Genomic DNA, 13,102 nt, shown 5'->3' with positions numbered 1-13,102 from the left:
AGCCAAGTGAGGACACAGCCCTGGCGACTAGTAGAGTTTCAGAGACGCGCAGGGAGTTTTTGATTGTCCAAGACGCAGACTGTGTTGAGTGTAAGTTTGGCTAATGCAGAGAGTTTTGCTGGTTGATTGGAAAGGGACAGATAAGGCGAAATGATTTTGAATGAACCCACAGCTCACATTTCTAACTCTTTTCCCCCCCTAGCTGGGCAATGTTGAAGGAAGCATATTTATTATACTCTTTTTTTTTAAATTCCGCTGGCTTCCTTGCGGTGAGGCTTACATTACTAGTGGCCGCAGGGGTTTCAATAGCAATGTCAAAGCCAAAAGGTTTAGAAGCCAATTATGATGGGTGGAGTCATCTATTAGGCTGATCATCAGGTGACACGCTTATTTCGTTTTGCCAAACTAAGGGCAGCCAAAGAGCAGAAAGAAAAACCCAGAAATTTATCAGAGTGTTATTCACTAACCTCAAAAAAAAAAAGATTTTCTTGAAAGTGGTGAGTAACACATAAGCCTTAATTCTTACCCTCCTGTATCCCTTCAGCTGCCTACCAAAGCGTGTTGAGAAAGCTGCATTTGTCTGAAGCATGGGGGGTGCTTTCTTGGCATGAATCCCAGAATCTTCCTGCTCCGTGTGCTTGCCAGGGAGGTTGGGAAAGTGGTATAATTTACACACTTGGAAGCATGATGGGTATAAAAGGAATAAAATCATTTCTTGGGCCACAGATCCATGTATCTGACAAGTCTTGATGTATTTCACTTCAGTCTCTAAGAGTAGCTGTGGACTTGGGGGTAAACACTCTGCAATTTGAGAATGAAATACGTGTGATTCTGAGTGCGGGATGCAGTAAGACCGAGTGTTTGCCAGCCCCGACCGTGGGTGGAAGGGCTAAAGTTTCAGGCAGCAGAATAAAAGGCAGGTGATAGATTCCAGATAATGAATATGGGGGAGTCCACTGATGACACCCAGATGAAAAGTTGAAATCCGTGGAGCAAGACGAAGCTGTCTACTTTGAAAAAACTTCAGTGTAGGAGGCGACCCATAAGAGCAAAAGCGTGGGGAATATCTGCAAATATACTAACTTGATGTTTAAAAAGAAACTGCAGGAAAAAACCCCCCAAAACTGCAGGAAAGCACAGAAGATAATAAAACACACTCCTGTACAGCCACTACCCAGAATCAACAAATATCAACATTTGTGGTTTTAATTTTTTTAAGAAAGTAATGACACATTTGACAATGTGAATGGTCCCTTCCCTTTCGTAACTTGAGTCCCATTTCCTACCTCCTCAGAGACAATCATTATGGGAATTTGATATGTGCATTTCCTGTCCAGGTTACACGCATGTGCGCACACACACACACACACACAGGCACACACAAATGAGATAGTGTTGCTTGTTAAAGTATACCTATATATTATTGTACTGTACTGCATGATTCTATAGCTTGCTGTTTGGGGTTCAATAGTATGTTTTTGATATCTATTCATGGTGATACACAGCCGTCTTATTTACTCCAATTATTGGGTGTACATTTCAACTTCCTAGCATGAATGTGCCAAATCTAGTCCCCTCACTCTAATCGTTGTATATCCTTTTTAATTCTATCATATAAATACGTTGCCATTTTTTTCCATCCATTCGCAGCGCTGTGGTGAATCCCCTGGTTCATGTCTCCCTATGCACAAAAGCTTGACTTTGTCCAGGATATACGCCTATAAGTGGAATATCTTATCTGAAACTCTAACAACAATTACCAATTTGCTCTCTAAAGATATTGAATCAATCTATCTTCCCAACAAAATACATCAGTATTTTTTGGAAATTCCTAACAAAAAAGAGAGCTGGCCATTCAGTCTGCCAAACCTTACGGATGCCTGACGGTTTAGACCAGCATCTGTCTGAATGATGGGCTAGAATAAGGGAAAGAGCTGATCATATTACAGTTCGCCACATATTCTGGTGGCCCCTCTGCAGGGCCCTCCTTGTGGTAGCCCTCGCTGTGGGAGAATTATGCTTCTCTGACCCTGTGCACTTTTGCCAACAAATTGTGAGTCGAAAGTGACGCGCATCATTTGTAAGCATAAGTTAGTTTCAAGAGCCAGCCCCTGGCTCACCAGGTCTTTCTCTTCCATCTGCCCAGCAACTTTCCACACAGGGGCCTCTTCTTCATCACGGGTCCCAGGGCAAAGGGAGCAGAGCTTCAGTCTACCCAAAAGGACACGAAGCGGGAACGACATATAAACTTTTGTTGTTGGAATGCACTCAGACGGCGTGCCCATCGTTGTAGCAGCATCTCTGTGCCCATCGTAGCTGCTACAGACATTCTCAGAACGAAGAGGAGCAGCGCTGGCAGCCGCCGTAGTGAAAGTAAATGCATGATGAAGACTTTGTGCACTAAGGAAAGATGTTTTTAGGGCTGTGCTGAGGCTAACCCACAGTTGATTGCTGTTTGAGGGCAACGCTGAAATGCTACGTTATATCAGGGTTTAGAACTTCTTTTGTCAGAACATTAGAACTCCTCCGATTCCCTATAATCGCTGTACCAAACAGATGAAAGAAGGGCATATACAGCCTTCTCATTTGGGACAAAGATAAGAAGTAGTCTATATACCTGGAAAACTTCCCTTCTGAAAATTCTTTAAGACTTGGGATTTCCCATCTGGAGAGGTGGGGAACAGGTCATCATCCCCGAATGTCACCACACATTTTGTTGTACCCATTTTTAAAAAAAATAAGACAAGATTTTACTGTTCAGTATTTTATTTACTATCATTTAAAAGGATGACTTAAAAGGATGTTCAGCTAGGACTTACGTAAGAAAATAACCTAATTAGAACATGAGAAATTAGAAATGAGGAAAAATGACAGGGGCCATTTGTTCAAAATTGTGAGTTCTGGTGCTATAGAGTGGAAGAAGATAAATTTGATGATATAAAAATGAATAGCTCGATACTCTCTGGAAATTCAAGGAGGTATCCACTAAGCAATGCGCATTTTTTTAATTGAAGTAGAGTTGATTTACAATGTTGTGTTAGTTTCAAGTATAGCAGTGATTCAGTCATATATATGTGTATATATATATATATGTATTCTTTTTCAGATTCTTTTCCATTATAGGTTATTACAAGATATTGAGTAGAGTTCCCTGTGCTATACAGTAGGTCCTTGTTGTTTACCTATTGTATATATAGTAGTGGATCTCTGTTAATCCCAAACTCTTAATTTATTTCACCCACAGCAATGCATATTTGTTAAGCTCTAATTATGTGTTAGTTACAGTGTCATGTGAAAGGGAGATTCAAAGAAATGTAAACCACAATACCTGTCTTCCCAGACCTCAAAATACACTTGGGCACATTGGACATAAGCATATGGAAAAGCATCCAGGGGTACTGATAGAAACCAAGGCACAGGTACAGATAAGGAGGACTCCAAGGGGGCCGTGGGCCCCCTTGTCCTTGCCCAAGGTCAAACAGCTAGCAGGTGGCAGAGACCAGACTGGACCAGTTCTTTCAACTCCAAAACACAGCTCTGTTATTTCACGACGCAGACAGGTGGCCCAGGGGCCATATACAGTCCACAGATATGGTTTTTTATTGATATTTGGCCTGCACAGTTTCATACATTCAAGGCAGCATATAATAGTAACTCAGAGAGTTCCTATGAAAATTCTTATTGCTCTAATTCTGAGCATCCCCTTCCCGCAGGTACCAGCGGGCCGGAGGTTACTGGCGGTTCCAGCAGGCGGGGCTTGCGCTGCCAGATCCGCCCAGCCTTACAGCTCACGTGATGGATGCACATGCAGCCACCCCATGCCTCCCGTCGGCCTCCGGGGGGCCTTTCTCTGACCAGCCAGCAATGAGGATATTATACAGATGTTATCTGGCCCGGGCTACATAAAAGAAAGCCCCAACTGGGTGTCTAACACTGGAAGATTTAGTTCCCCAACTGTCAAATGTCACTTAGCCTGCACCTGGCTCCCCGTTCCATTTCTCCAACCTCCTTGGCTACTGCTCTCCTGCGCTAATCTCTGTTTATACCTTTCCTTGTCATCCCAATTTGATGCATGCTTCCCCTTCTCTTAGCCTGGGACCTCAGTTCTCCTCTTGCCTCTGGCTTTCATCTCTCTCCTCTGACTCTTGGATAAAACAAACAGGCTTCCCGTCAACACCCATGCTGGCAGGACCTGGCCTAGCCCACTTTGCTGCCCAAGTTTAACTTGTATTAGTTTACTACGACTTCATTCTTTTACTTATTTATTAATGCAGCTCATCTATCGTAAATTATTTTCTGTAACAAAAACTCAGAAGAAATCCACAGCTATTGTATAATAATTCAAATGAGAAAGAGTGAAAATCAGCTAATGAAGAGGGTGAGGGATAATTGTACTAAAAAAACTAAGGCTAAATAACCCATAGTTATTCCGGTGGTGCTTTTAACAGTTCTCAGCCTCACAGAAACCATGGCCAAAAAAAAAAAAAAAAAAGCGATTATGAATTAATACCAGTTATGTGACTTAAGTATCAAATAAAAGAATCATATTAGTTCATTTGGAGAAAAAAATTTCTACAATCAACTTTAAGGAAAAAAAAAAGGTTCAATGAAGAGAAAACTTTTTTCAACAATGAACTATTTCTCTGAGTATTAAAGACAAAGCAGACCCTTCCCTCAAAGGAGAATTTTAACCCACAAGAACAGAGCATTTCAGTGAGATAAAAAGATGCATTCTCCTTTTTGACCTAAAAGTGTTCTCCACTGTTGTAAACATAAGCGTGGTTGGAATGTTCCATCCATGGGAACAAACACTCATCCTGACGCCTTCCGTTGTCATTGACATGATCTAATTTCACTGAATGCTACTATAACTTGCTAACTTTAATTACCACTTAGCACCTGAAAATTGATACTTCGAAGGCCTTCGAGGAGAGCTCTCCAAGTTCTCTTGAAGCAACACTATTTTTCTTGACAGGTCCATTGTGTGAAATAGACCCATCATTTCATTACTCCTGGACATCAGATTGTAGGGATCGGACCTCATTCTGCTCTCAGCTTGCCTGGGCCTGACAGCTCCTTTACAATGTTTCTGAAATTGCATTATCCCTGCTGACCCCTGTGACCTGCCCTTTACTTGGCGGGCATCTCCCCTCTGCGGGTGGGGATGGGGGTGGAGGAGGTACCTTCAACCTTTCCCTTTTAGGGGCTTTCAAAGCTGTTCTTTCAGAAACCAAACAAGAGTTGGAGCCCACGGGTAACGCATGGAAGACTTCTTTTAACTTTCCCCCAAATGATCTACGTAGACAAACCCAGCCGCCTGAGTCAATGATTCGGCAGAAAGATACAGGTTTGAATCAGAGCGTTTTCCTCACTATCGGAATTGTATGGCAAGTGAAAAGGCCAGGTTTTTAGTGGCCTCGGGCACGTGCCAACCTCCTAGCTTTGCAACAGATGCCCGGCCCCCCAGCCAACGTGAAGGTGGGGTCCACAGGTCCCCAATTCTCCAATCTGGGCCTGCAGCCTTGGCTGAGAACATTTCAGAAGCATCAGCCTAGCAGAGGAGGCGACTGGGAGCCAGGGTGATGATGGTGACTTTCACTTAGCACTTTGCTCCACTGAGCTAGCCACCTGTCAACTACTGGCACAGAGACCGCCCACCAGCGACCTCCGATGGGGCGACACAGCCAGATCTGGAAAGAGAGACAGCAGTTAACACGGAAGCAACAAAAATGAGTTAGAGGACCTGGGGAGACAGGCGAGGCGGGAGCTCTGACAGGGCCAGCTGTCCCTAAAACTCCTGCCTCCGGGGACAGGGAGAATGTGACCAGAATATGAGGGCAAGTTCAGACCTGACTTTCCTACAAACGTTGGAAATGCATCATTCTGGGTCCCGATCTCAAGTATGGTTCCCTGTACCTTCCCAGTATGTCTGTTTCTGAAATAATAAGTTCACACATTGATAGTTTGGGATCCAAGACAAAATATGTTTTAGACTGAAAAATGTTGACAAATAGTAAAAAAAAAAAAAAAAAAAAAATTATCCTAACAACTAACAACATGATTCTTCTCCATTTTCTTTTTATGCGTTGCCTTGGAGACAAGACCTCGTTCAGTCAAAGCTTCCTTTTCTTCAGGAAACTGAAACTGATGTGTGAAGCACTTTTGCCACCTTTTATGCATGAGGGTGCAGGCAGTCCTCCCATGTCCTTGCAGGCGTGTGGGCACATTCACAGATGCTTCTGGAACTCTCCTCTGGGCACTGGGCATCACCCGGCCGACAGGGAGCCTCCATCAAAATCCGCCTGCAACCAAGAGTCCAGCCCCCGGCACCAGCCACGATTAGGGCATCCCACAACACAGGATGATTTTACTGCGGATAAAGCACTTTGACCTTCATAACGGCGTGGAAGCCGGGCCTGGGAAACTCCATGGAGAAACTCAGGCTCCTGACTTGGCCCAAAGAGAGCTTTTGACCCACTCTACTCATGTCTCAGGGCCTCCTCTTGCAGGCTGCCTGCCGAGATAGTGCCCGGGAGAGGAGAGAACCAGCAGGTCAGTAATCAGTAATTGGGGTTGAATGAGACGCTGCTACTAAAAGTCGTACGGAGGGCTCAGTCTGGACTGGCCTTGACATTGATCAGAGCGACGGCGTGATTATTCAGCTCTTCATTTGCGGACAAACTGAAGAATTCAAAGGTGAAAAGCAGCAACTTCAAAGAGTAGTTCGCTTTGTAAGTCTAAGGTGACATAAGCTCTATGTCACTAAGTCAAGACCAGATTTTTACATGCAATACAAACTTTTCTTTTTCCAGAGAACCTGAATGTGGAGAAAATTAGTCTCTGTTTGTTTGATCGACTTTTAGGCTTGTTTTATTATTATTATTATTGAAGTATAGTTCCTATGATAAACCATAATGAAAAGAAAAAAGAACCAAGAATGTATATATATGTATAACTGAATCGCTTTGCTGTATAGCAATAATGACCACAACATTGTAAATCAACTATACGTCAATAATATAATAATAATAATAATAATAAGCTTGTTTTTATTCTTCTGAAAAAGAGAGTTATGAGATCGTAGCTGGGCCTTGCTGGGCTCCAGGGCAGGGGAGGGACAGGTGCCCGGCAGAGGGGGACGCCAGCTGGTCCTGGGCCCAGACCAGTCAGGAGGGACACAATTGGGGCACAGGAGTGAAAGAGGAAAGGTGAGGACAATTTGCCAGGTTTTTAGGACATCAAACTTGATAGAACATGAGAAATAGTTGAACAGAGAGGGGGAAGAAAATCAAAGAAGAATTAACAATTCTTTTTATTGTACAACTTTGCATGCATACACCGAAACAGAATAGTGTAATGAACACCCACACTCATTCCACAGTTAACAATTATCCAGATTTTGTCATATTCGCTTTATTTGCACTTTTCTCTTTGCTCAAGTATTTTATAGGAAATCTTGAAGAACATGTCACTGCATTCTGCACCTCTGACAAGCACACTGATTCTCTGACACACACACACACACCCCCACAGCATCAACAATAGTCTCTTGATTCGTCTAATGCCCAATCTATAAACAAATTTCCCAACGGTCTCAAAAATGTCCTTTTACAGTTGGGTTGTTCAGATCAGGGTCCAAACAAGGTCAATACCTTGTATTTGATTGCTGTGACTTGTAAGTCACATTCATCCGGAGCCATCTCCCCTGTTTTTGTTTGTTTGTTTGCTTTGTTTGTATCATTGACTTGTGTGGAAACCCTGTCACTTAGCCTCTAGAAGGCCCCATACTTTGGATTTGTGTTTGCTTCCTTGTGCCGTCCTTTGACTACAGTTTTGAGCCTGGGCGATTACAAGAATATTAAAACCACTGGCAGAAATGGAGAAAACTCAAGAAGAGTGCTCTGGAAGAAAAGGTGGGTTCCATTTGTTTTTATTAAACTTTATTATTATTTTTAAGGCAGGTTTAGATGTACAGCAAATTTAAGGGAAAAGTACCGAGCTTTCTTGTAAAACCCCTTTCCCCACACAAGCACAGCTCCCGCATTGTCAACATCCCCCAGTGAGGTGGGACATTTGTTATAGTGGGTGAATGTCCATGGGCACATCATAATCACCTAAAGATTGTAGTTAACATTAGGGTTCACTCTTGGTGTACATCCCATGCGTTTGAACAAATGTATAATGACATGTATCCATCATTATGGTGTTGTACAGAGTATTTTCACTGTCCTAAAAATCCTTCATGCTCCATCTATTCATCCCCAAGCCCCCCAAATCTCTGGTGATCACTGATCTTTTTACTGTCTTCATAGTTTTGCCTTTTCCAGAATGTCATATCGCTGTAATTATGCAGTATGTAGCCTTTTCAGATTGGTTTCTTTCACTTAGTAATATGCATTTAAGTTTCCCTTATGTCTTAACATGGCTTATAGCTCATTTCTTTTTATTACTGAATAATATCCCATTGTCTGGACGGACCACAGTTTATTTCTGCATTCACCTACTGAAGGACATCGTGGTTCCTTCCAAGTTTTGGCAATTGTAAAACTGCTATAAACAACCAGGGGCAGGTTTTTGTGTGGACATACGTTTTCAACTCCTTTGGGTGAATACCAAGGAGCACAGCTGATGGATAGTCTGGTTTGAGTATGTTTAGTTTTGGAAGAAACCACCAAACTGTCTTCCAACATGGCTGTACCAGTTTTCATTCCCAGCAGCAACGAATGAGAGTTTCTGTTCCATATCCTCAGCAGCATTTGGTGTTGTCAGTGTTCTGGATTCTGACCATCTGAAAGGTGTGTAATAGCATCCCCCTGTTTTAATCTACATATTCCTCATAACAAATGACGCAGAGCATCTTTTCATATGCTTGTTTGCCACCTGTATATCTTCTCTGAGGAGGTATCTGTTAAAATGTTTGGCCCAGGGCTTCCCTGGTGGTGCAGTGGTTGAGAATCTGCCTGCCAATGCAGGGGACACGGGTTCGAGCCCTGGTCTGGGAAGATCCCACATGCCACAGAGCAACTGGGCCCGTGAGCCACAACTACTGAGCCTGCGCGTCTGGAGCCTGTGCTCCGCAACAAGAGAGGCCCACGCACCGCGATGAAGAGTGGCCCTCACTCGCCACAACTAGAGAAAGCCCTCGCACAGAAACAAAGACCCAACACAGCCAAAAATAAATAATTTTTAAAAAAATGTTTGGCCCATTTTTTTTTGTTTTGTTTTAATTTATTTATTTATTTTTGGCTGTGTTGGCTCTTCATTTCTGTGCGAGGGCTTTCTCTAGTTGTGGCGAGTGGGGGCCACTCTTCATCGCGGTGCGTGGCCTCTCACTATCGCGGCCTCTCTTGTTGCGGAGCACAGGCTCCAGACACACAGGCTCAGTAATTGTGGCTCACGGGCCCAGCTGCTCTGTGGCATGTGGGATCTTCCCTGACCAGGGCTCGAACCCGTGTCCCCTGCATTGGCAGGCAGATTCTCAACCACTGCACCACCAGGGAAGCCTCTGGCCCATTTTTTAACTGAGTTGTTTCTTATTGTTGAGTTTTAAGAAGTTCTTTGTATATTTCGGATAACGGTCCTTTATCAGATATGGCATTTGCAAATATTTTCTCCTAGTCTGTGGCTTGTCTTTTCATTCTCTTTGCAGTATCTTTTATAAAGCAGAATTTTAAAAATTTAATGAAGTCTAGCTTATCAATTATTTCTTTCATGGATCATGCCTTTGGTTTCGTATCTAAAACGTTATCCCCAAATCCAAGGTAATCTAGGTTTTCTCCTATGTTATCTTCTAGGAATTTTATAGCTTTGCATTTCACATTTATGTCTGTGATTCATCTTGAGTTAATTTTGGTGACGGGTGTAAGGTTTGGGTCTAAATTAATTTTTTAGCATGCGGATGTCCAGTGGTTCCAGCACCATTTGTTGAAAAGACTGTCCTTTCTCCATTGTATTACCATTGTTCCTTTGTCAAAGATTAGTTGGCTGTATTTATGTGGGTCGAGTGGGCTGTCTGTTCTCTTCCATTGCCTGTTTTGTCTATTCTATTACCAAGGAGAAGTCATGATTACTAGGCTTCATAGTAATTCCTGAAGTCAAGTAGTGTTAATCCTACAACTTTGTTCTTCTCCTTCAATACTGTGTTAGATATTCTGGGTTTATAGCCGCTGCATACAAATTTAGTTTTGAAAAGAGCTTTTCAGACCAAACCTCCAGAATAACTACATGTTTTATTTACTTGCAAATAAAATCTTACTGATCACAACCACAATAGAAATAAACAGACACAAAAGACCACCGTATCTCACCCTATGGTAATGCTGTTTATGTTTTGGAATGGCTTAACTTTGTGAATATCAGGAAGTGGAGACTCTGAAAGGCAGGGAGAGCTTATTCAGTTTGGTCCCTGCTGTTTATGTCCCAGTTTTCCTCATTTTATGAATTGTTTTGAGGACAAACAAAAACACTTTTCGCTTTGAATACCTTAAAATGGAAATGGTGAATGCATTATCCTTATAAGCATCCCTTTTCCCACCTCCAAAGAAAATATTTTCATTGAAAAGATGAAGTGTCTCTTCGTTCTGGTGATGCCAGTGACCATTGCAGTTTCTGTTTTGCTTTGCTGTGCTTGGACCCCAAATCTTTCGCCGCTCCCCCGGGATCTGCAGCTGAACTTTGGGTCTCTGATATTTACTGAGGCTCTTTTCCCCCTTGCTCGGCCCCTTTCCTTCCTTGAATTCTCTCTCCCTCTGATCCTGGAGACCACTCACCCTTGCTGTTCCCATGATGAACCCTCTAACATGAGGTCGGTTAAGTCCATTTTTGTAGAACACCCGCATAGGAATTTATAAGCAAATTACAGTCTCCTTCAATTCTGGCCCACTTGAGTCTGTGTACTTATTATCTGGACAATAGAAAACAAAACTGTAGGTCGTATGGGGTGTGTAGCATGTGCTCAGCTGTGGGCTTAGCACCTCGGATCATAATCTTCTGCTCCTCTTAACGACTCTCCAAGGGTTGCTGTGTGGCAGAAGGGGAAACTGAGGCTGGTAGAGGAACGGAACTTATCTCTGGTTCCAGAGGGAGTAGATGGCTGAGGTGGGATTACAGCAGTCTGACGATCGAGCCCTACTCCTTTTAAATTTTTAATAATTTTTAAAATTGAGGTATATTTGACGTCATATTAATTTCAGGCATACAACATAATGATTTAATATTTGTACACGTTTTGAAATGATCACCACGATAAGTCTAGTTAACATCCGTCAGCATACATAGCTATAAAAAATTTGTGTGTGTGGTGAAACCTTTTAAGACCTAGTCTCTTAGCAACTTTCAAATGCACAGCACAGTATTATTAACTATAGTCACCGTGCTGTACATCACAGCCCCAACACATTTGTATTTATTTTATAACTGGAAGTTTGTACCTTTTGACCCCCTTCACCCATTTCTCCCACCCCACCCCACCATCCCATGTCTTGGAACCACCAATTTGTTCTCTGTATCTATGAGCTTGGGGGTTTTGTGTTTGTTTTTAGATTCCACATACAAGTGAGATCATATGGTATTAGTTTTTCTCTGTCTGACTTATTTCACTTAACATAACTCCCTTGAAGCCCATCCATGTTATCACAAATGGCAAGATTTCATTCTTTTTTATGGCTGAATAATGCTCCATTGTGTGTATATATACATATATGTATATACACACACACACACACACCACAGTTTCTTTATCCATTCATCCATTGATGGACACTTAGGTTTTTCCACATCTTGACTATTGTAAATGATGCTGCAATGAACGGGGGGGGGGGGGTGCATGTATTTTTCTGAGTTAGTGTTTTCATTTTCTTCAGATAAATATCCAGAAGTAGAATTGCTGGGTCATATGGTAGCTCTATTATATTTTTGATTTTTTGAGAAACCTCTGTACTGTTCTCCACAGCGGCTGCACCAATTCACATTCCCACAAACAGGGCACAAGCATTCCCTTTTCTCCGCATCCTCACCAACACATGTTATTTCTTGCCTTTTTGATAATAGTCATTCTGATAGGTGTGTGGTGGTATCTCATTGTGGCTTTGATTTGCATTTCTCTGATGATTAATAATGTTGAGCATCTTTTCATGCTCCTGTTGGACATCGGTATGTCTTATCTGGAGAAGTGTCTATTAGATCTTCTGCCCATTTTTTAATTGGATTGTTTTGGGTTTTTTTGTTTTTGCTATTGAGTTGTGTGAGTTCTTTATATATTTTGGATATTAACCCCTTATCAGATACACGATTTGCAAACGTGTTCTCCTATTCAGTGAGTTGCCTTTTCACTTTGTTGATGGTTTCCTTTGCTGTGCAGAAGCTTTTCAGTTTGATGCGTTCCCACTTGTTTATTTTTGCTTTTGTTGCCTTTGAATTGCTGTCAGATCCAAAAAATCATTGCCAAGATTGATGCTAAGAAGATTACCACCTGTGTTTTCTACTAGGAGTTTTATGGTTTCAGGTCTTATGTTCAAGTCTTTAATCCACTTGGGCTTAATTTTTGTAAATGGTGTAAGAGAGTGGTCCGGTTTGATTCTTTTGCATGTAGCTGTCCAGTTTCCCCATCACCATTTATTGAAGAGATGGTCCTTTCCCCATGGTATATTTTTGAGCGCCTTAACTCAACAAAAACAATGTGTTCAAGTCATCTTTAATGTTACTGTACAGTAACATTCCTCCTTGTAGTTATTAATTTGAAAGATGGAATGGTTGCCTTTAAGTGCATCAGTAGCTTCAGTGAAAGCTGCTTTTTCATGAGCTCCTCCCTGTGAGTACCATACTATTCTGAGAAGCAGGGAAACACACCATTCTTTCCCTGAAAGAATGTGTGACATGAAGTGTCACTTTATCACCCATGGAAAACGCAGCTATTTTCACAACACATCGAAGCTTGAGCAAATACCTTGAAATGTCATCACCACTCATCACTGCTTCTGAGTTACATGCAGGTCTTGCTACTTAATGAGTTAATAAAGAGGCACTGGGATTACTATAATATATCACAACTATTCTAATATTTTGATAACTGTATTTCTTTTTTTTTCAATTTGTATTTTTTTGA

Source organism: Eubalaena glacialis, chromosome 16 (genome assembly GCF_028564815.1).
Source record: "Eubalaena glacialis isolate mEubGla1 chromosome 16, mEubGla1.1.hap2.+ XY, whole genome shotgun sequence".
Taxonomy (NCBI): domain Eukaryota; kingdom Metazoa; phylum Chordata; class Mammalia; order Artiodactyla; family Balaenidae; genus Eubalaena; species Eubalaena glacialis.
This window is presented reverse-complemented; position numbering follows the sequence as displayed.